The sequence below is a fragment of the Schistocerca piceifrons genome, chromosome 9, assembly GCF_021461385.2.
Source record: "Schistocerca piceifrons isolate TAMUIC-IGC-003096 chromosome 9, iqSchPice1.1, whole genome shotgun sequence".
Lineage (NCBI taxonomy): Eukaryota > Metazoa > Arthropoda > Insecta > Orthoptera > Acrididae > Schistocerca > Schistocerca piceifrons.
This window is the reverse complement of record NC_060146.1, coordinates 203,219,149-203,244,877: the sequence shown is the minus strand read 5'-3', so window position 1 is coordinate 203,244,877 and position 25,729 is coordinate 203,219,149.

Below are 25,729 nucleotides of genomic sequence, written 5' to 3'. Positions count from 1 at the left end.
TCAGTACATTGAGCTAGCACTGACAGAAACGAAGGAGAAATTTAGAAAGAGAAATTACACTTCAGAGGGAAGAAATAAAAACCTTAAGGTTTGCCAGTGATATTGTAATTCTGCAATACACGGCAGAAGACTTGTCAGAGCAGCTGAAAGGAATGGATAGTGTTTTGTAAAGAGATTACAAGGCGAACACAAGGAAAAGTACGAGGGCTGTTGAGTAAGTAATGTAACGTATTTTTTTTCGTCACTAATTTTAGTTGAAAAATGGGAATTTTGTTGTGGTATATGGTGGAACACTCCCGCCTCAGCCCCTTTACTTTCATGAAGTTCCGATAGGTGGCGGCGCTACATCAAAATGGCGTCTGTGACGGAGGTGCGTTCCCAGCAGAGAGCAGTCCCTGAGTTTTCTCTGGCGGAAAACCAGAGCATCGCAGGAATTCGTACGCGCTTGCAGTATGTCCACAGAGAGACCTGGTGGCGAACAAAAGACACGTGTCCGATGTCCCGCGTGTCGGTCTGCAGCACACCGCTGTGACACCTGCCACGTCGGAACGTGCGGACACTCTCGTTCGGACCACAATCGAGCTCCTCGCTATACAACTGGACGTCTCTGTTGGTAGGGCTGACACACTCGTCCAGTAAGACGTTTGCTCCGACGTCGACCAGTAGAGTGCTACCATACAGGCATTCGCCTCTACTTGTAAGCGGGCGTAAGGCCGTCGTATAGAGTAGGTATTACGTTGAAAAACAGGGTTTTGTAGTCAGAGGAGCGGGCAATAAAATGGTGTATTGGAATCCTGAATAAAACGAATAGGCTTTCATAAAAAGTGTGCTGCATGACTTCCTGAACGCCACTCGTAGAGTAAGGGTAAGGGAATATAAATCGAATTAATCAGCCGGTGCTCAAGGACTTATGCACTAGTGACCATTAAAACTGCTACACCAAGAAGAAATGCAGTGATAACGGGTATTCAATGGACAAATATATTATACTAAAACTGACATGCGAGACGTTTTCACGCAATTTGAGTGCATAGATCCTGAGAAATCAGTACCCAGAACAACCACCTCTGACCGTAATAACGGCCTTGATACGCCTGGGCATTGAGTCATACAGAGCTTGGATGGCGTGTGCAGGTACAACAGCCCATGGAGCTTCAACACGATACCACAGTTCATCAAGAGTAGTTGCTGGCGTATTGTGACGAGCCAGTTGCTCGGCCACCATTGACCAGACGTTTTGAATCGGTGAGAGATCTGGAGAATGTGCTGGCCAGGGCAGCAGTCGAACATTTTCTCTATCCAGAAAGGCCCGTACAGGACCTGCAACATGCGGTCTTGCATTATCCTGCTGAAATGTAGGGTTTCGCAGGGATCGAATGAAGGGTAGCCACGGGTCGTAACACATCTGAAATGTAACGTCCATCGCTCAAACTGCCGTCAATGCGAACAAGAGATGACGGAGACGTGTAACCAATGGCACGGCATATCATCATGGCGAGTGATTCGCCAGTATGGCGATGACGAATACACGCTTCCAATGTGCGTTCACCGCGATGTCGCCAAACACGGATGCGACCATGATGATCTGGAAACAGAACCTGCATTCGTCCTAAAAAATGACGTTTTGCCATTCGTGCACCCAGGTTCGTCTTTGAGCACACCATCGCAGGCGCTCCTGTCTGTGATGCGGCGTCAAGGGTAACCGCAGCCACGGTCTCCGAGCTGATAGTCCATGATGCTGCAAACGTCGTCGAACTGTTCGTGCAGATGGTTGTTGTCTTGCAAACGTCCCCATCTGTTGACTCAGGGATCGAAACGTGGCTGCACGATCCGTTACAGCCATGCGGATAAGATGCCTGTCATCTCGACTGCTAGTGATACGAGGCCGTCGGGATCCTGCACGGCGTTCCGTATTACCCTCCTGAACCCACCGATTCCATATTCTGCTAACAGTCATTGGATCTCGACCAGCGCGAACAGTAATGTCGCTATGCGATAAACCGCAATCGCGATAGGCTACAATCCGACCTTTATCAAAGTCGGAAACGTGATGGTACGTATTTCTCCTCCTTACACGAGGCATCACAACAACGTTTCACCAGGCAAAGCCGGTCAACCGCTGTTTGTGTATGAGAAGTCGGTTGGAAACTTTCCTCCTGTCAGCACGTTGTAGGTGTCGCCAGCGGCGCCAACCTTGTGTGAATTCTCTGAATAGCTAATCATTTGCATATCACAGCATCTTGTTCCTGTCCGTTAAATTTCGCTTCTGTAGCACGTCATCTTCGTGGTGTAGCAATTTTAATGGCCACTAGTGTATATAACATTGTCGGAGGACAGCGAACTTACTGTGGTAAAATTATTTACATGGTCCAATGGTTCAAATGGCTCTGAGCACAATGGGACTTAACATGTGAGATCAGCAGGCCGGTGTGGCCGTGCTGTCTAGGCGCTTCAGTCTGGAACCGCGTGACCGCTCCGGTCGCAGGTTCGAATCCTGCCTCGGGCATGGATGTGTGTAATGTCCTTAGGTTGGTTAGGTTTAAGTAGTTCTAAGTTCTAGGGGACTGATGACCACCGATGTTAAGTCCCATAGTGCTCAGAGCCATTTGAACCATCTGAGATCGTCAGTCCCCTAGACTGAGAACTACTTAAACCTAACTAACCCAAGGACATCACACACATCCATGCCCGAGGCAGGATTCGAACCTGCGACCGTAGCGGTCGCGCGGTTCCAGACTGAAGCACTAAAAGAAGGGATGGGTTAAGAGAACAGATCAGGAGGCAGAATGAGTAGTCAATATGGTAATGGAAAGAAGCGTGGGCGAGAAAACTCGTACACGGAGAGCATAGAACGGATACAGTAAGCAGATTCAAATAGATGTAGGTCGCAGTAGTCATCTGGAGACACGGGGGCTCGCACACGATAGACTACCGTGGAAACCCAGTCCTCGGACTGAACACGGCAACAGCGACACAGTGGGGAAGAGCGCGAGGCAGGCCCGGGGTTGTGTGCAGGAGCGAGCGCCCCGCGCAGCTGTCGGCGGTTCCGGTGGGAGGTTCAAGGTTCCCAGGTCACTGCCGCCGAGCTCGCCTCACAGCACTCTCGCTTTGCCGCCGTACTTTTCCTCGCGCCAGCAGCTCGTCGACGGCGACGCTAAGCCTAGACACTAAGGAAATTGTTCGCCTTAGCACGCTGATTACGATATTCTTGTTCGACAAGACGACGTAGTTACTCGTTCTACCCGTGTACAAAAAGCGCCTTCCGACAGTTGGGGTTTCGTGGCGCGACCTACAGGCCGGTGCAAACGTCCAGGAAGGCCTGACACACTTTGTACAAGCCTATCGGAATGCATGCGATAGCACGTGTACTTAATGTGTTGCAGAATGCCGTGCATAAAAACGATATTTTACGGTGGTCATACCTCGGTGATAAAAAGGTAGGATCAAGTGTTCTGGATAGCCCTTCGGCTAGGGGCCATTTGTATACCCAACAGAAGGATCGTCGTAGTGTCACCATCCTACACTACAGGACCACAGTACGAATATTACACAGTCCCTCCTGCTTACGCAAATGGAGCAAATCGGTTGGTTCTTTTCTCTTACCGTGGTCTTCATGGAACTAATGGAGGCACTATTAGTTCATGGGCGGTTCCCCGGCAAACCCAAAAAAAGGTTCTTTTTAACATATTTTCGCCGTCACGCGGACCAAAACCCAACCGAGGATTCCAAGACGGCTATGCACAACAACTGGCTATTGTCATCTTCATCCGTTTCCGATATACAGAGATGCAACGTTACGCTACTTGTACACGTAAAACACGCATGTAAAGTCCGGTGCGAGGCGAAAATTGGTTTATAAAGTGACGTACAGGAAGAAATATTATGCAACGTATCTCCTTTATCATCTGTGAACCGTTCGTTATAGTACTGAAAAACACGCAACATATTTTTGCACTTATAATCATTTGTGAGGTGTAAAACTGGGTTCTTCCCCATGAACCATGGACCTTGCCGCTGGGGGGAGGCTTGCGTGCCTCAGCGATACAGATGGCCGTACCGTAAGTGCAACCACAACGGAGGGGTATCTGTTGAGAGGCCAGACAAACGTGTGGTTCCTGAAGAGGGTCAGCAGCCTTTTCAGTAGTTGCAGGGGCAACAGTCTCGATGATTGACTGATCTGGCCTTGTAACAATAACCAAAACAGCCTTGCTGTGCTGGTACTGCGAACGGCTGAAAGCGAGGGGAAACTACGGCCGTAATTTTTCCCGAGGGCATGCAGCTTTACTGTATGGATAAATGATGATGGCGTCCTCTTGGGTAAAATATTCCGGAGGTAAAATAGTCCCCCATTCGGATCTCCGGGCGGGGACTACTCAAGAGGACGTCGTTATCACGAAAAATAAAACTGGAGTTCTACGGATTGGAGCGTGGAATGCCAGATCCCTTAACCGGGCAGGTAGATTAGAAAATTTAAAAAGGGAATTGGATAGGTTAAAGTTAGATATAGTGGGAATTAGTGAAGTTCGGTGGCAGGAGGAACAAGACTTCTGGTCAGGTGACTACATGGTTATAAACACAAAATCAAATAGGGGTAATGCAGGAGTAGGTTTAATAATGAATTAAAAAATAGTGCGGGTAAGCTACTACAAACAGCATAGTGAACGCATTATTGTGGCCAAGATAAACACGAAGCCCACGCCTACTGCAGTAGTACAAGTTCATATGCCAACTAGCTCTGCAGATGATGGAGAAATTGAAGAAATGTATGATGAGATAAAAGAAATTATTCGGGTAGTGAAGGGAGACGAAAATTTAATAGTCATGGGTGACTGGAATTCGAGAGTAGGAAAAGGGAGAGAAGGAAACATAGTAGGTGAATATGGATTGGGGCTAAGAAATGAAAGAAGCAGCCGCCTGGTAGAATTTTGCGCAGAGCACAACTTAATCATAGCTAACACTTGGTTCAAGAATCATGAAAGAAGGTTGTATACATGGAAGAATCCTGGAGATACTAGAAGGTATCAGATAGGTTACATAATGGTAAGATAGAGATTTAGGAACCAGGTTTTAAATTGTAAGTCATTTCCTGGGGCAGATGTGGACTCTGACCACAATCTATTGGTTATGAACTGTAGATTAAAACTGAAGAAACTGCAAAAAGGTGGGAGTTTTAAGGAGATAGGACCTGGATAAACTGAAAGAACCAGAGGTTGTACAGAGTTTCAGGGAGAGCGTAAGGGAACAATTGACAGAAGTGGGGGAAAGAAATACAGTAGAAGAAGAATGGGTAGCTTTGAGGGATGAAGTAGTGAAGGCAGCAGAGGATCATGTAGGTAAAAAACGAGGGCTAGTAGAAATCCTTGGGTAACAGAAGATATACTGAATTTAATTGACGAAAGGAGAAAATAAAAAAATGCAGTAAATGAAGCAGGCAAAAATGAATACAAACGTCTCAAAAATGAGATCGACAGGAAGTGCAAAATGGCTAAGCAGGGATGGCTAGAGGACAAATGTAAGGATGTAGAGGCCTATCTCACTAGGGGTAAGATAGATACTGCCTACAGGAAAATTAAAGAGACTTCTGGAGATAAGAGAACTACTTGTATGAACATCAAGAGCTCAGATGGAAATCCAGTTCTAAGCAAAGAAGGGAAAGCAGAAAGGTGGAAGGAGTATATAGAAGGTCTATACAAGGGCGATGAACTTGAGGACAATATTATGGAAATGGAAGAGGATGTAGATGAAGATGAAATGGGAGATACTATACTGCGTGAAGAGTTTGACAGAGCACTGAAAAGACCTGAGTCGAAACAAGGCCCGGGAGTAGACAACACTCCATTAGAACTACTGATGGCCTTGGGAGAGCCAGTCCTGACAAAACTCTACCATCTGGTGAGCAAGATGTATGAAACAGACGAAATACCCTCAGACTTCACGAAGAATATAATAATCCCAATCCCAAAGAAAGCAGGTGTTGGCAGATGTGAAAATTACTGAACTATCAGTTTAACAAGTCACGGCTGCAAAATACTAACGCGAATTCTTTACAGACGAATGGAGAAACGGGTAGAAGCCGACCTCGGGGAAGATCAGTTTGGATTCCGTAGAAATATTGGAACACGTGAGGCAATACTGACCCTACTACTTATCTTAGAAGCTAGATTAAGGAAGGGCAAACCTACGTTTCTAGCATTTGTAGACTTGGAGGAAGCTTTTGACAATGTTGACTGGAATACTCTCTTTCAAATTCTAAAGGTGGCAGGAGTAAAATACAGGGAGTGAAAGGCTATTTACAATTTGTACAGAAAGCAGACGGCAGTTATAAGAGTCGAGGGACATGAAAAGGAAGCAGTGGTTGGGAAGGGAGTGAGACAGGGTTGTAGCCTGTCCCCGATGCTATTCAATCTGTATATTGAACAAGCAGTAATGGAAACAAAAGAAAAATTCGGAGTAGGTATTAAAATTCATGGAGAATAAATAAAAACTTTGAGGTTCGCCGATGACATTGTAATTCTGTCAGAGACAGCAAAGGACTTCGAAGACCAGTTGAACGGAATGGACAGTGTCTTGAAAGGAGGGTATAAGATGAACATCAACAAAAGCAAAACGAGGATAATGGAATGTAGTAGAATTAAGTCGGGTGATGCTGAGGGAATTAGATTAGGAAATGAGACACTTAAAGTAGTAAAGGAGTTTTACTATTTGGGGAGCAAAATAACTGATGATGGTCGAAGTAGAGAGGATGTAAAGTGTAGACTGGGAATGGCAAGGAAAGCGTTTCTGAAGAAGAGAAATTTGTTAACATCGAGTATAGATTTAAGCGTCAGGAAGTCATTTCTGAAAGTATTTGTAGGGAGTGTAGCCATGTATGGAAGTGAAACATGGACGATAACTAGTTTGGACAAGAAGAGAATAGAAGCTTTCGAAATGTGGTGTTACAGAAGAATTGTGAAGATTAGATAGGTAGATCACATAACTAATGATGAAGTATTGAATAGAATAGGGGAGAAGAGGAGTTTGTGGCACAACTTGACTAGAGGAAGGGACCGGTTGGTAGGACGTGTTCTGAGGCATCAAGGGATCACAAAGTTATCATTGGAGGGCAGCGTGGAGGGTAAAAATCGTAGAGGGAGACCAAGAGATGAATACACTAATCAGATTCAGAAGAATGTGGATTGCAGTAAGTACTGGGAGATGGAGGAGCTTGCACAGGATAGGGTAGCATGGAGAGCTGCATCAAACCAGTCTCAGGACTGAAGACAAACTAAATTTCACTGACCAATACATTTCTTTTCGTATGAATTACATGCCCTGCTGTAGGAGGCAAAAGAAGGGAACCAGCGGCAAAATGCTCCTGCCCGTGAACGAAAAGTGCGAGTATTTTCCTGTTCATTTAAAACATTGACTGAAAAGTGGGATACGAACAGCCTCATTCTACCTTCCTCAGCGCCTTTAAAAAATTTGTCATACGAACATATTCGCCCTTGTCTATGCTGAGAGAGAAGAAGACAGTAGCACTGACAAAAAGACAGAAAAGTAACAATAGCAGACAGTGGTTGTGGCATAGAAAGAGCGAAGGAGACAACGGCGGCGTAGATACAGAGTAGCTGTGATTTGTCGCGAACAGAACGCTGACTCACTGTGAAAAAGTTGTATCTTGCCCCCCCCCCCCCCACCCGGCTTATATCTATCCCTGTACAATCTATTTGCATTTTCCGACTGAATAGGCTACGTCTATCTAGACTTATCTCGTAATTATTCACTTCACAAGTACTCAGCGCTAAATCCAGGCTCTAGAGTCTACTAAGTAGACTATGTTTTATTCACATCACTCAGTAGTATTGGCCCATAGAACAAAATCGTATCCAGGGATATGACTGGAGCGATCATTCAAAGCAAAAAACTCTAGTAAGTATAGGCTCTACAACGCATACCTTAAGAACTCTGAACACTTCTTTATCTTCGCTAGACTGAAACCCATCTCTTTAACTGAACAAGTGCTCACAGCTCTTACGGTATGCATTTTAGAGCCCATGTTTACTAGACTATTTTGTTTCGAATGATCGTTCCTGCCTTATCCCTGGATCCGACTTTGTCCTATGGGCCAAGACTGTTCAATCACCATTGTAGACTTTGTCCTATGGAGAGGCCTGTCTTTCGAATCAGTTTATATAATGAGCCTATAATTCAATAAGTGGTATTTGGACACAGATAAACACTCAATTAGAAAACCATTCGCATCAGATTGGTAATGATGTCACCACTTAGCTTCAGCCTGTAATTCGCTGACTTTCTCTCGCAAAGTAAGAACGCATTTTTTTGTGTTTTCAAACAAATTTACCTGTGGAACGAAATATTATTTCATTCCACCTATCTTTCGTTACACTCAAATGGTGCACAAGATTTCGAAATTGTAATGTAGAAAGCGTTACTGAAAACAGTACATTTAAGATAAAAGTAAATTTGCGCTCGCCACCAGCATGTGATGTTGTAGAGGTGATTAACTGTTCGGTTCCCATTCCCGAACAACTATGACGAAAAATTTTACAATCGCGTAACAGATCCGGTGAAGTCGTCTGGTCAAATAAGTTTGACAAACATCTTTCACAGCGTAACACGGGCGTCAGGCTTCACGCAGTTGCGTCGTCCGGCAGTAACACTACACTGTTGACGTCACACAGGTGTGCGCTCAGGCCTGTATATATCGCTAGCCTCGGTTACGGTATCATGACGTCACGCGTCAGGAAGCCATACACCGATTTGCATCGAACCGGCGACTCCCGCCACCTATCGCGCCGAGAGCCATGTTGTTAGTACGAGTGATTGGCAGTCGTTTTAGGCCAGACGAGTGCAGCACGTTATACTGTTCGCAGCCGCGCGACGCAGTGGCCGGCCGGCCCCTCGCAGCCGCTCCACATCGGCGGCTGACGTGACTCGGAGCCGAGATGGCGCCCGCCAGGCGTTATGTACCGTAAACCGGCGGCTGACGTACGCGTCGCGACGTCACGCGCCGTGACGCACGAGGTCCGCGGGTGCTCAAACACTCCGCGCAGGCCGGGCCGCTTGCACACACACACAGACCTCAAGGGCTCGCCCGCGTGCAGTCAAATGGGGCCGTGTGAATGGGGGAACTGCGCAGGTCTGTTAACAAGAACGGGCGCATGGCGCAAACAGACGAAGTCATTGCAAATAAAGATGTCCCCACAGTGTACATTATGGTACAACTTTACAGATGCACCGGACCACAACAGTGCAGGCAAACACGGCCGTGCAGTCTAGGAGGAGGAGGAGATTAGTGTTTAACGTCCCGTCGACAACGAGGTCATTAGAGACGGAGCGCAAGCTCGGGTTAGGGAAGGAGGGGGAAGGAAATCGGCCGTGCCCTTTCAAAGGAACCATCCCGGCATTTGCCTGAAGCGATTTAGGGAAATCACGGAAAACCTAAATCAGGATGGCCGGAGACGGGATTGAACCGTCGTCCTCCCGAATGCGAGTCCAGTGTGCTAACCACTGCGCCACCTCGCTCGGTATGTGCAGTCTAATGAACGAAAATGTAATTCGTCCTGGACGCGCAGGTGTTAAAACCGGAGTGTGTGAGTTTCCCTGCGCACGTTTCAGGTTTAGAGCTCTCGCGTTTGTTCGCATGACAATCATCCGCAGCAAGCACACAAATACTCGTTTCGCTAAATAAAAATCATCTTTTTGCTGCTGCAATACATTTTATTTGTTTCAATACAGTTTCGCCTTTTACTTTAAAGCATCTTTAGAATGATACAGTTTTGTTTTCACAAGTGTGTTTTGTAAATTATAGAACAGTTCTCGTCTTGTTTTTTATTACGTAAATATGCGATTACTAACAGTTATTCGAGTTTTTGGCAGGCCTCTGCATTCCCCCTCATCTGGTCACATGCTGAAAGGTCGAATTATAACTTGGCCGGTCGTTGTGGCCGAGCGGTTCTAGGCGCTACAGTCTGGAACCGCGCGACCGCTACGGTCGCAGGTTCGAATCCTGCCTCGGGCATGGATGTGTGTGATGTCCTTAGGTTAGTTAGATTTAAGTAGTTCTAAGTCTAGGGGACTTATGACCTCAGATTTAAGTCCCACAGCGCTTAGAGTCATTTGAACTATAACTTCAGTTACGAAACATAAACACATCTCCACGTTAGGAACTTTTTTCTTTACAATTTTGATGTTCCTTGCACCAATTCCTGTGGAGCACTACTATTCATCTGTCACTAGCTGCAGATATTTTACCGAAAACTAGATTTATTTGATCGAAATTTACTTTCCTGTGAAAATTTGCAGCCAGTGACAGAAGAATAATAGTGCTCCACACCATTTGGCGCAAGGGACATCAAAATTGTGAAGAAAACAGGTCGTAACTTGGAGGTGTGTTTATGTCCGTAACTGAAGCTATAGTCCGACCTTCAGCATGTAAAAAGATGATGGGAAATCCACATGCCTGCCAAAAACTCGAGTAACTGTAAGTAATCTTTTATTTACGTAAAAAAAAGTAAGACGTGAAGTGGTTTTATAATTTACAAAACTCATACATGAAAACAAAACTGTATCATTCTTGAGTCCTCTAAAAATGTCTTAAAGTAAAAGGCGAAACGCGACTGGAACGAATAAATCATTTTGCAACAAGAAAAAGGCGATTTTTATTTGCGAACCGCATACTGGAGCTCTCAGTTCGCACTCTGTCTTTGCCTTAGCACTTCGTTATTTTACGAGGGCGTGCTGAAAAGTACTGTCGCCGAATTGTAGTGTGTAACTTGCCGGTGGTGCCTGAAAAACGGCGTATTGTAATCGAGTGTCGAATTCGATAAATTCTTCCACACACTGTGCACCCATGATAATGCCCGACCACACACGAGCGTTGCGACATATGCAACAGTTCCACGCTTTGGGTTCACTGCCATCCATCGTCCTGCATACACTTTTCGCATGGGATTAAATGAAACGATTGGAGGGTGAAACGTCCAGAAGAAACGAAAGGGACAGTGTTTCATTGCGTCGTTGCTGCGTCTCACTGTACAACAAAGATATTTGAAAGTGTTCAGTAAAACTGTATGAAACGCAGGCGATAAACAGTTTAGACAAGTTGAATAGAAGCTATTGAAGTGTGGCGCCAACGAGGAATGATGAAGAGTACATGGGTTTATCGGATAAATAATGAGGAGGTAGCGAACAGAATTGGGCAGAAACTAAATTTATGTCACAATTTGATTACATGAAGGGATCGGTTGAAAGATCGCATCCTGAGGCATCAACGAGTTGTCAGATCAGTGATGGAGTGCAGTCTGGTAGGTAAAAATTCTAGGGGGAAGACTTAAGCTTGAAACAATAAGCAGGATGAAATGGCTGTAGGTTGCAACAGTTACTCAGAGATGAAGAGGCTTCTACAGGATACACTAACGTAGAGTGCTCCACAAAACCAAACTTCGGACAAAAGACAACAACAACAACAGCAATAACAACAACACAGCAAAAATTAACACACATTCCCTGATCCACTTTACACAAAATAAATTATCGTCGATATTAAGGAAACAGGCTAAACATCCGATACGCTAGCTATCACTGTACAGATATTTTTCAAAAATTTTTAATAACAACGGGAAGGCCACGGTGTTGGGATCACGGATTTACTTCAAACTTTGCACACCGTTAGTGGGCCATTAAAATAACATAATGCGCAAGAGGTAAGGTGTACCATCCTGGCAATTCCGAGACAATCGCAAAACAAGTTTTAAGCGTCTATTACGTAACTACTGTATGTGTGAAAAGGTACCACTATTAAGACGTCATTGTGGCCAAGTGGTTGCATTCGCTCGTTACAAGGGGGTCGTGGACGAGGCGGCGGTTCCAATCCTGCTAACACTTACTTTTTAATCAATAGTCATCTTACTTAATTTATACGACACTTGAAAGGTGAAAAAAAGACATGCATTTTTATGAAGTTGTGAATTTCATATGTTGTTTGACTATCTACTATTTGTAATCAAATTTTCATCGACGAAGGACAGGCTTGGACAGCCCATGTCAAACTTCGATAAATAATGATGCAAATAACGTCATTCCCGATCAGTAATATGAGATCGAGAATGGCTAGCTTCTAGCTGAAATCTAGATCTGCCAATAGAAATTCTAAAGGACGACCGATAGCTGAAATCTACTATTTACAAGTAAAAATAACAGTCGCCGTGTGCAATAGCCTCTGAATGGAGGGTAACCTGAATCAGTAGTATATTAAGGCACAATTTGCCAGACCACAAGAGTAATGCAGAATTACTCGTCGGTCAGTGTGCTCTACGCATCACACGTTGTATTTGTCACACAGACATGGAAAACATAAATTGAAACTTCATAAAATAATCTGAAGCGCCAAAGAAACTCATATAGCCATGCATATTCAAACACAGAGATGTGAACAGGCAGAATACGGCGCTGCGGTCGGCAACGCCTATACAAACAGGTGTCTCGTGCAGTTGTTAAATCGGTTATTACTGCTACAATGGCAGGTTCTCAAGATTTAAGTGAGTCTGAACGTGGTCTTTTAGTCGGCGCACGTGCCACGGGACACGGCATGCAATGAAATAGGGATCTTAGGATACAACCATTTCACGAGTATACCGCGAATATCGGGAATATCCGGAATCCGGCAGAACATCAAATATCCGACATCGCTCTGGCCAGAAAACGATCCTGCAAGAACGGGACCAACGACTACTGAAGAGAGTCGTTCAACGTGACAGAAGTGCAACCCTACCGCAAACTGCTGCAGATTTCAATGCCGGACCATCAACAAGTGTCAACGTGCGAGCCATTCAACAAAACATTATCGATATGGGCCTTCTGAGCCGAAGGCCCACTCATGTACCCTTGATGACTCCACGACACAAAGCTTTACGCCTCGCCTAGGCCCGTCAACACCGACATTGGACTGTTGATGACTGGATACATGTTACCTGGTAGAAGGAGTCTCGTTTTAAATTGCATCGAGCGGATGGACGTGTATTGATATGGAGACAATCTCATGACTCCATGGACCTTTCAGTCAGCAGGGGACTGTTTAAGCTGATGGAGACACTGTAATGGCGAGGGAGTGTGCAGCTGAAGTGACATGGAACCCCTGGAAAGTCTAAATACAACTATGACGAGTGACACGTACGTAAGCATCCTGTCTGATCACCTGCATCCATTCATGTCCATTATGCATTCCGACGGGCCGCGCGAGATTAGCCGAGCGGTCTTCGGCGCTGCAGTCATGGACTGTGCGGCTGGTCCCGGCGGAGGTTCGAGTCCTCCCTCGGGCATCGGTGTGTGTGTTTGTCCTTAGTATAATTTAGGTTAAGTAGTGTGTAAGCTTAGGGACTGATGACCTTAGCAGTTAAGTCCCATAAGATTTCACACACATTTGAACATTTTGAACATTCCGGCGGCCTTGGGCAATTCCAGCAGGACAATGCGACACCCCACACGTCCAAAATTGCTACAGAGTGGCTTCAGGAACAGATTTTAAGCACTTCCGCTGGCTACCGAACTCCCCAGACATGAACACTACAGAAGAGATCTTCACCCCTCGTATTCTTATGGATTTATGGAGAGCCCTGCAGGATTCATGGTGTCACTTCCCTCGAGCGCTACCTCAGACATCAGTCGAGTCCACGACACGTCATGTTGCGACACTTCTGCGAGCTCGCGGGGGCCCTTCACGATATTAGGCAGGTGTACCAGTTTCTTTGGCTGTTCAGAGAATGTCTGAAAAATCTGTCTGTTCTTAAATGTTCAAATGTGTGTGAAATCTTATGGGACTTAACTGCTAAGGTCATCAGTCCCTAAGTTTACACACTACTTAACCTAAATTATCCCAAGGACAAACACACACACACACCCATGCCCGAGGGAGGACTCGAACCTCCGTCGGGACCAGCCGCACAGTCCATGACTGCAGCGGCTTAGACCGCTCGGCTAATCCAGTGCGGCTGTCTGTTCTTAATGAGAAGCTGTACTATGTCTGCTAGAAGCTCTTTAGGATCGTCAAACTATTCTGTACATTCAGATTTTGTTCTTTAGGCGGCAGAGCGGAACTGTATCGAAAGCCTTCTCCAAAGAGTGGAATGATACGCACTAGTAGTGTAGGTCTCTGTTAATTTTGTGTCCGAACAAAGGCAAGGGGTTGCGGTTAAAGGCTCAGTGGACACAACGAATTTCTGCCAGCTAACGCTGCGCTCGCTACGCCAATGTTTCGCACATCAGAAAAATGCCGCGTTGTAACGTGTTTCGAATTCCGCATTAAACTGTAGGTCCGCCTACAAGGGAGCTGGGACAGCGCCGCGCAGTCGCACTTGCTGGGATAAGCAGCTTTCAGAGGCAGCATACAGGCACACTAAGAACTTATTTCCTGTCCGGCAGCAAAGCACTACTACACGCGTTTAGGAATTAGTTTTAATTTATCTCGAAAGATTCAAATAATTGAGACCAGTTACTTTCTTTTTATCTACATCTTCATCCATACTCCGCAATCCACCTGACGGTGTGTGGCGGAGGGTACCATGAGTACCTCTATCGGTTCTCCTTTCTATTCCAGTCTCGTATTGTTCGTGGAAAGAAAGATTGTCGGTATGCCTCTGTGTGGGCTCTTAATCTCTCTGATTTTATCCTCACGGTCTCTTCGCGAGATATACGTACGAGGGAGCAATATACTGCTTGACTCCTCGGTGAAGGTATGTTCTCGAAACTTTAACAAAAGCCCGTACCGAGCTACTGAGCGTCTCTCCTGCAGAGTCTCCCACTGGAGTTTACCTATCATCTCCGTAACGCTTTCACAATTACTAAATGATCCTGTAACGAAGCGCTTTATACTGCCTTTACGGGTTTGATGATGGTTTACCCACGTACAGATGGGTGTAGGTTGGGTTGGAATGTGACAGTTTGGTTGTCGTCCGGCAAAGAAAACAAATGTGAAAAAAAAAGAAAAACATTCCACCGTCACACAAGTGCCACTCCGCAGAACTATCGCAAACTCGCCTGCAGCTGGCAGGGTACGTCAGCTCAGAGGCCAGAGGACGGCTGCGGCACTTCCAACAGGAAAGGCGCTACGGCCTAACAAGGCTCGTGATAACAGTTTAACACAAAAAAGTCTTGTTTTACTATTGCTATGTGGGCGCTCCTGTAATCGTCCCCGTAAACCCCGATTCCTTAACGAATCGAATTCCATGCATGAAACAGCTTCAGGCGTTTGATTACTTCACAAATGAGATAGGGTGTTAAACAGTCCTCCCCCCCCCCCCCCCCAAAAAAAAAAGTCCCCTGCCAAAAAGCTGGAAATCGTATGGTGCAAGATACTGACTTCCCTATCAGCCAAGTCTGTTCGACTTTAGTCAAACTGCTGGCACCATTTCAGTACGGCTGGACGCTACACTGTATTTAATTCATTCGTCGGCAGAATTTCACGGGATTTGTGTGCAGTTTCAACGTTGACGCCACAAGAATCGTACTCTTCTGCGTACTCTGTAGTAAGTTCCCGCGCCATCCCTCTCCCACACTGTGATGCATCTGATATTCGTACCACGGAAGGACTCTTATCTGCAGAAAACATCACAATGCGACACGCTTGTTGCGCAGTGGTATTAGCGTGGAACGACATGTGGAGTTTGCAGTCTGGTGTCCCTACATACAACTTATTACAGAAATTACTGAAATACTAGTTTTTATATCGATATGAGACTCAATTTTTTGTTCTTGTTTGAGACAAAATAAATGTTCATAGTGATGTGAAGAACTCGTCTTGAATACCTAAAAGCCTTCTTATTTCTTACATTTTTTAAACCTCAACACTGACTACATTATAAACTTGAAAGTCTGGGTTACATGCTTTCAGTTCAAAAATTGCTCTGATAAGCTATTTTTACGGCTTACTTAACGATAAAACTTACACCAAACCACCGGTTCTACTTCGAGCTCTGTAGCTTCTAGACCTGGATCAGAATAACGGAGTGAGTGACGGCTAGCTGTTTACAGGACAACTGCCATTGCAACAAGCAATCAGAGAATCAGCTGGCTCATTCCTTCCGTTTTGTTCACTGTTATCATATCACTCTGCTACTTCAAGTGGAAGTTACTACATTCAGTTACAGAGACGACACTTCCTGCCGAGAAAGTAGCAACCGTGATTCGTTGTTCGCGTTGCTTCTTTTTGCAGCGTGTTTACTTTACGCGATACAATGGCCTTGCTGCAAAAGTGCGCAGACAAGTGATGAGACTGTACCACCTCGCTACGCAAACCCAACACTGGACGGTAACGGGCAGCTTGTGAATGTATCCAGAACGGAAACGCAGAGATGCTGCTGTCGGAACATACTGTGTGCGTAGACAAGCGTGAACCGAAAACACCGCCCCCTCCCACGCTCGACTGTCAATGGCTTTGTTATTTTGGTTGAGGTACAAATACGGACCTGAATGGCTTATGCTTAGTACAGAATTACGGTACTGATGAGAGCTTTATCTTGCCTAGACATTTCATGTTTCACTTCTTATTCTACAATGCCTCAGGAATAGCTTCATTTCTTTCTCTCCAAATGGTATGACATAGTCATCAGTGCCGAACACATTCCCTTTGGTTTCTCTGTGGCTAGAGGCAGAAAAATTTTGCGAAAACGATAACGGGAAATTGGCAGCTTTGCGAAAAATAACACGAATTCGGTGATTTTACGAAATATCAGGAAATTTGTAATTTTTGCTTAGAAAAACGTTGTTAATCTGACGATGGCAGTACACCAAAATCGTAACTGATAATTATTGAATACAGAAACTGTGTTTTGGCATCTTACTTCCTCAAGGCTAAGGTTCGTGTACGATCTGAAACTGACAGTTCGTTCCTAAATGTGACGTCAAAAACAGCACCGAAATTCGAAACAATAGCACTTAAATGATAAAAAAGCAGTGAAATCGACAAAACATAAGTGAAATTGATAAGAAATTAAACCTAATTTGACAAACAAAAATAACATCACAATTCGCAAAACACCAAATTTAGCAAAAAATAACAGCAAATCAGGCAAAAAAATAGCACCGAATTTGGCACTATAAATGGCACTGATACTGGCATTAAATTAGAACTGATACTAGGACAAAATTACCACTGATGTCGGCAGAAAATAGCACCGAAACTAGATAAAAAGTATACCGAACACTGAAACGACCTGGATCTTATAACTGTCCAGGCGCACAGAAATTATCTGTTATTTGAAAGTCTGTGACATGGCACCTCAAACCGCACAGCCACTCCGCGCGGCTTGCAACTTCGAAATAAATGGAAAAACCGCCCGTAGAAAGTACAGGTAATTTACAGACGAAATTACATCTTTTCGTTTGGCCAATGGTTAGTCAACGGTTAACGTCAATTTTTTTGTTTATGGAAAGGCCTTTGGATACAGCCGTGCGGAACACTTCCCGATTGGTCTTGACAACACACAGTGTTCTCCACAGTCCAGCAGACGGTGTTGTTAGTTTCTCCATATTCAAAGGCTGCTGTTACTCCACAACTGCCAGTTAATGAAGGACCGCTCCAGTGTACTTTATTTGGATCCATGGACGCTTTCTGCATTTATATCAGGCCATGTTCAAGCGGATCTGAAACTGCTACTATTCATGCATAACATGATGGATGTATGAATATTGTGTACAGTAGTACACCAAAAACGAAGCTTTCACAAGCACATTATAGATACAGAAAAATATGTATCTTTCACTAGGCTGGTGTGAAGCAATGTGAAATGATTACGAAAGTCGCGTGGATGTAAAAGTTCTAAAATGTTCAAATGTGTGTGAATTCCTATGGGACCAAACTGCTGAGTCATCGGTCCTAGACTTACACACTACTTAAAGTAACACCACACATACCCATGCCCGGGGAAGGACTCGAACCTTCGACGGGAGGTCAGTGACATGGTCCCTCTAACCGCGCGGCCACTCCGCGCGGCGATCTAAAAGTGATGTGCCAAATGACTTCGTAGGAAGATATGCGTGTGAATTATGAGAGCTATACAGTTGGACAAAGCCTACGGCCTTGCCGCACAAGTAACATCGGTTCCCGTTAAATCACCCAAGTTAGGCGCTGTCGGGCTGGGCTAGCACTTGGATGGGTGGCCATCAGGTCTTCCGAGCGCTGTTGGCAAGCGGGGTGCACTCAGCCCTTGTGAGGCAAACTGAGGAGCTACTTGATTGAGAAGTAGCGGCTCCGGTCTCGGAAACTGACATACGGCCGGGAGAGCGGCGTGCTGACCACATGACCCCAATATCCGCACCCGGTTACACCTATGGGCTGAGGAAGACATGGCGGCCGGTAAAGTATTGGCAGGCTTTAGCTTTAAAAGGAGCTATATTCTAACACTTTTGGAATTAGTATCAAAACAATCTTATAATCGCTCAAACAATGAAGAAGGGATACTTTATGGTCACATTTATTCCCACCTGAAAAAAAAATCGATGAAAAGACGCTAAAGGAGCGATGAACATGTGAAACACCAGTTTATAGGAAACATACCACCTAATTACTGACAACTTCCTTTAAAGTTACTCCGCAAGTTCGTAGCTGTATCTTGAGCAGGGGTTTCCAACCTTTTAGCTTACCTGGGCCACACTGGAAAAACGAATATTTGCAGGCAGCACGTAATATGCTTAACAGTACCAATAACCGAAGGAAAAAAAAAAAAAAACATCGGGATGGACCAATGAGAGAACAGCAACGCGTAGCGGCAGTTTCAAATCCAAAATATTCAATTTATTCTAACTTTGCACAAACTTTTATTTTTCTTAATTTTTTTTTAACCGATCGTGTGATAAAAATGTTCACTTCTTGGGCCGCACTGATACTTGTTTTAGGCCGAGGATTGGACACCCTGATGTAGGTGTTAGCAAGCAGCGGTCCACGTTGTGTCCGAGACACACTAGCGCCCCCTTCAGTTCATTCTGTTTTAATTTTTGCCCACTCACGCTTGAGGATGTAACTTTACTCTCGACCCGGGTGCACCGACAACTTCAGCTATTTTTAATTTTATTAAATCTAAAGAAGTACTTATAGCTCTTAATTGGGGGAAGCGTGCAATTTTAAATTTCAAATGTGGCAGAATATAGCTCCCTTTAAAGCCAAAGCAAGCCAATACTTTTAACTTATCGGACTATACAATTCTTATAACCAAGGTACACCTATTTTTTCCTACTAAACCATTGGGCGAATCACTTAAAATCCCCTCGATTGTTGCTTTTTCACCATTTGACACCGCTTCAAAACGGCATAATGTTGAACGTACATTTTTCTGTACTTATCTTGTACAGATATAGATTTAAGTTTTCCGTGTCGTATTTATGTACCTACACTATGCATCAAGAGTAACAGTTTCAGATCCACTCTAAAATTTGCTGGATCTGAAGGCCGAAACCAATAGCGCGCTTAATGTCGTCCACTTGCTGATATGCACTTTACTTATTGGGTCTGACGTGCTTGACACGCCACCTTCCTACAGAACGGCAGCGCTAAAGTTAAAAACGAATCAGACACCCTGCTCACGTGACAAGGCACTTAGCGACGTTCAAGCACAAAGTAGCGCGCGTTCTTACCTGGCAGTGCAAGCTCACAATTTCAATTATATTAATTGGCGACGGGAGGGAGACGTCAGTGATAGTGTTGACGGAAAGCGTGCTCGAACGTGTAAGCAAAATGTTAACACCGAGCAAGTCGATGGTGTGCTAGTTACGACAGGAGTTATGGAATTGAAGTATTTACCCCAACGAAAAAGCAGTACAGTGCACTCGGTAAATAAATGGGAAACCTTGCATGTGACTGGACTGTGTAAATTCAGGGGTATTCTGCCTTAATTCTGATCATCTACACTAACGCATTTCGACGCACAAAAGCCATCACAGGACTAGAATTGTACCTAACTCCTACGGCACATCAAACTGAGGACACTCATAATGCAGGTTATCTCATCATTCTTAATGTCGACACTATTTCAATAGATGGTAGATAAACAGATCTCGTCTAGTTACCGTAAGTCCACGAGCGCGAATCGGTTTACTGTGAGACAACTGGCACCTTCAGCTTCATCAACACTCAGTCCGTTCTCAAATGCCTAGCCTCGAAACCTGTCCTCCAGTAAGTTCTGAGAAAAATTGTTCTGTCTGAGGTTGGTTTTAGGAATGTGCAAAAATAAACGAGTCAACATGTACTATCGAGACGACAAAGTCGAAAATAATTATTTAAATAAAAATAAATTATTAATATAAGAAGCTTTTAAATCAAAAAAGTACCAAATAGATACAGATTCCTGACCACATATACAGAGTCCTGAAAATTTATGCTTGTGAAATTTTAATAGCTGACATTGCTTGTGAAATTTTAAAGAAAAACGTGGGGCACTTGCAGTACATAATTCTTGCATGAACAGTTAACCCCGTGACTATTACCTATTGCATGTGGCCCAAATCTTTCGTTATCAATCTTACAAGTATTGTCATAGCTATTAAAGATTCACAATAACAAATTTTCAGGCCTATCTGTAAGTGGTTAGGGATGTGTATGGTGCCAGGAGAAATTATTTTATATTCCAATTTGAAAAATTGTTATATTAAAAATTTAGTTTTATTTAAATAATTTTTCTCTGCTTTTCGGTGCTGTGTGTGTGAAATTTATAATGGATCTGATACATTTTGACGTAATTATATTTTTATTTAAAAACTGCAATTACATTAGCTTATAAGCGTGGCTTCTCCCGAGTACGCGTGTCATGTATTGCACACATCTCGTCGTGCCCCCTCTTTCAGTCTGCGCCCCCCCCCCCCCCCCCCTGCACCAGCCGTTCATCTCTGCTCGCACGCCGCCTGAAGCACATTCCGATACTATCCGCATAACACAGCCGTCCTGTAGGGCAGCGGAGATGTCAAGCTCAGGTGTTACCAATCGTTTCACCAAAACCCTCACAGGACAGACCGACAGGAAAGTGAGTTAATATCGCTTTTTGATCCCGTGCTGAGCTGTGCTTAAAATTTCCCGACTCCAGCTCATCGGGAAGTTAGATTAACATCAACTGCAAAATTCGCACCGAGCAAATAAAAAAAGGGGTGGCCTAAGAAAAGTGTTAAGAAGACAAAGTACATTAAATTTTCATGAAAATACGAGATTTAACAACTGAAGTGCTTGGTGGTTCATACAGATGAAAATTGATCCGTACATGTTTTTCTACGAATCAGTACTGGGAAAGTGATGTGTCCAAGGAGTAATGTCACACAAAAGTGGCAGTCCACCTTTACGCGACAACCATTTTCCTGCAGAATTTAGAGCTTCATGGACGACAACCCCACCAGAATGAAGATTTTACTCACGTTTTTAGGAGCTGAAGATATCATGATGTAACTGTTGTTTACCACCAACGTAAAAATTCTGTGTGTGTGTGTGTGTGTGTGTGTGTGTGTGTGTGTGTGTTGTGGCTTGGTTTATTTTTGACGATGGCCTTGCTGGCCGAAAGTGTGTGTGTTGTGGCTTGGTTTATTTTTGACGATGGCCTTGCTGGCCGAAAGTTTATTTGTGACAGTCTTTTCGTTGTGCCTACCTGCGACTATGAGAACTAGCAACTTTCCTTTTCATAGTATGTTACAATCCAGGATTTCAACTTGCACATAAAATCTGCTCTCGCGAGGCACAAAAAAAAAAAAAAAAAAAAAAAAAAAAAAAAAAAAAAAAAAAAAAAAAAAAAAAAACTCTGCAAAATTCCCATTCAATGCTACGATCTACATTTTTCTTTATCAGCACTCACAACACATTTAATTTTAACTAATGCTTTAAGTACTTTGTTGAAGAAACAGGAAGGTTCCCATCACAGTTGTCCTGAAGTTCTCTCTCTGAATGATCGTCTAGTTCGGTAGCAGAACTCTAATCGTTGTCTTTTTCGTCCATTGCTTGATCTACATCACTGGCATCTACCTCAATCTGCCGACTAACAATTTCATGAAACTGAGGATCGTTAGAACTGTCACGTTCCTGCAAGCACATCTTGTTTTATACTGGACGAAACAGGTACACAGTTCAGAAGGCGCGGTCTAGGAGCCCCCCCCCTCCCCCTCACAACACGTCAGCAAGAAGCAAAGAAGGCTACATTGCAACCAACAACCAAACATTATAAGGTTGGTGAATTAAGGAGGATAGGGGGAGTGTAGAATACGGACGGCAGCTATCGTAGAAAGAAGCGGTTTTCCTACTATGTCGGTACCAGTTTAAGCGCACTACTGAAACCGCTCAGATTAACCGGTTTCTGAAATAATCGATTTGCGGTTTGTATTCCTAGTAATTCCTGTAACGAACATATAAATTGAACAAAGATGGAAAAATTTTGACTCCCTCAGTTCCAAGGTAACAGAAACAAAGATTAAATTAAACAGGCAAATAAAAGAAAACTTAGTCTATTCGCTGCTTTCCTCGCAAAGTGATAAGTAGCTGACTACCACAAAAAAAAAAATCATCGCTATTCTCCTACAGCTACTAATTTTTTAAACTCTGCTCAGAAGTCATGTTGTAATCGGGAATCATACCAGTATTTGGAAATCACGAATATTTAGTACTAAAGGGTGAAAACTGAGGTTGAGTAACTCTATTCTTCGGGTTAATTTGTCCGTCAGATAAAGGCGTGTTATACAAACACAGGCAGCAGACTAAGTTTTACGTTTTTTCTTTATATTACGTCACTAGTTGGTTACGGCTCCTCCTTTTTTTTAGTCTTTTAAAACAAATGGAGCATTGCACTTCACTGAAACCGCACTTCGTAAAATACTTTCAGAATAGGGATGGTGCCATTCTGAAATACAAGTGATGTCCAATATAGACTAAATGGGGGAAATTCTTGCACACTGCATGTTCACAGGCACCACTAATAGGACGCGCCACGCGGTAACAGCAATGCCGTGCCAATACTTATGCCATGAACCTGTTGCTCGTTTCTGGCAGCATTGCTCTTAAAATAGCACTGATCGCTTTTCCCCATTTTCTATAATAACGCAATACTTCAAAGCAATACAAATTTTACGAATAAAAAAAAAATAGTTCTTTAAAAAGAGTTTATTGAAAAACCAAAAATTTCAGCACTGCTCCTAGGCAAATTGATATTTCCGTTTTCTTACCCGATTACTAGTAAACAGCCCCGGATCTAAGATATTTCCGAACCGGGGTAAAAACTTGATAGTTGCGCCCTATTTCCCCACCCCCCACACGCCTCGAGGGTTTGAGATAGGCCACCAAAAATTAAAAGAAATCGATTTTTCAAAAACACATAAATACATTCATTTTGTGGTCCACATCTGGTTCTAACCATATAAAACATACATGTTCGAGGAAATGTAGGGCATGTTATTTGGTCTCTAGTGTGACAAAGAGCAGTCCCACGCCTCTTCACGCAGCAGTCTTCTATTGCAGGTCATTGTGTTTTGCTCTGTGGAATTCAAACGTGTACATTTAGTAATGGAAGCCATCACCCCTGTATTGAGGACAGTGGAAACTGAAATACCCTGTGGTAACTCTCCTGCTCCTAGTCTGCCGGTTTGACATCCTATCCCGCTTAAGAAAGGACTCACAATTAATACTTCGCGGGACTATTTGTGACCGGGAGACTAAGGACCCTTCAGAAAATTTGCAGTCTTTATTGCTTATTAGCTAATAACTTTCTCTTTTGTGCGATATAACATTAAATATAGTAAACATAAAACCAGTAAAAACAAGAGACAAGCAAGACAGTACACATTTAATCAATCCCAACCTCAGCATATTTTCTGTCTAATCTTGCTACAGCTTTACACGGCGTGATTTCCTTTCTGCTAAAGAACCTATTACATGGTCAAAGTTCGTCAAACGTTTTGCGACATGAAAAATCAAAATGTCGTTGTCTAATACTGAAGAAGCTGCTAATACGAATAGTACCCAACACAGGTGTGGTTTCTCGATACGATTACGTCTATTTTGTCACTGTCTGCTAGAGAAAACGAAATGGGCCCTTCTAACATTACCAATTGTAACACACGCCAAATAAGCGAGACTGTTTTGGCACAAATGGTTATTTTTATCTACCTCATTTACGTAAATAACACGACAGAATATAACTCACGAAGTACCAATATCAAATGCCTATTAGGCTTACTATTATCAAAACGTTTTACTTAGGAAATAGTTTCACGTTTCATTTATACGCTTCAGTTTCTCAAGCATGAGATGGAAAAGTAGCCGTAGTACGAATCTTCATATTCTTCCATATAATTTGTGTGATGTCCCGGTTTATTGTCCTTCCTCAGTCTAACAAACAGCCTTATCACTACTCTAATTCAGTAACTATTCCAGCCATTGTCAAAACTTATTCTCCAGTTAACTTCACTAACCTTGCCAGAACCACCGGTTCAGCTATCCCCCGTTTATTCTCCGGTTAGGCATTATCACGCGTTCGTACAACACGTTTTCTGCGCTATTCAGACAACAGAACATACGCGGCTGCTAAACAGGGACCGTACAACTGTCCCAGAAGTGTAGCGATCTGGCAAAAAATTTCGTCAAAGTTCCATTGTCTTGGATACACCGTAGAGATAATATGTAATCTTCCTTACCTGTTATTCCTCTCAGTCGTTTATTTCCACTCTGGTAGTCCGAATCTATGGATTTCGCTAGTAATTACAAGAACGCTTGTCATTCGCACGCCCAATGAACCACATAAACAGCGATTCGGGTTTATTCGGAACAGCTCGTATAGTCCCGTATCCTTTTGTCTGCGGCAAAGTTTTTTATTTCCAGATGCGACGGGGATTACCCTCACAGAAACATCACGTGCACTATCCACGCATTCGAAAGTCAACTTCTGACTCGTTCGGAAATCAACTTAGAATGCGTTCAAAAATGTTCAAGAACCAACAGGAATGCGATCCAAAATCATATGAATAATCGATAGACTAACGTACGTTCGATGCTAGGCGCTTTGTGAAACAAGGCTTTTTCTTCAAGAATATGAATTTGGCGCCCCCTAAAATTGCCGCCCGGGGCAGATAAGCCATACATGCCTCCCCCCTAGATCCGGGCCTATTAGTAAAAGCTACAAATATATGTTGTAACAGAGACCAAATAAACAACGAAAAATACCGTTTATTGAGAACTAAAATACTGGTCTCGGTTTTAAGCGGTCGGTTTTTCCCATCCCTAGTACAGAATCATTCCGCTAGAACTGATCTTCGAGGGCAAGATCGAAAATTTTCGCGCGGTCTGGGAGACCCACTCCGTGAATTAAGGCATAACGCAGCGTTCATAAGGCGCGTTCTCTTGCGCTCCCTCCAATGTAAACGCCCGTTTTACGGCTACAAACGAATGGCAGTGAACGCTGGCGAATTGTCTACGAAGCTCCGTCCGCTTGTGTTCGCTTCCGTTCACTTTGTTGTGAAAGGGTTTCAAGGAGCCCGACGAGGGAAGCGAGCGTGGAAAACCGCCTAAACGCCAGCGGCGGCGCGCGGCATTACATTTTGGCAGACGTCTGTGGCGGCTGCGGCGGCGGATCCGGGCCAAGGCTGGGCGCGTTGCATAACGGCCGCACCGCAGCGCGCCGTCACAACACGCCCGCCACACGTGCGGCAGCCAGCAGCGTCTCCAGCGCGTGACGTCACAGCCCGCCGCCGAGGTGAGGGACCGCGCCGAGCCCGCTACCTAAAT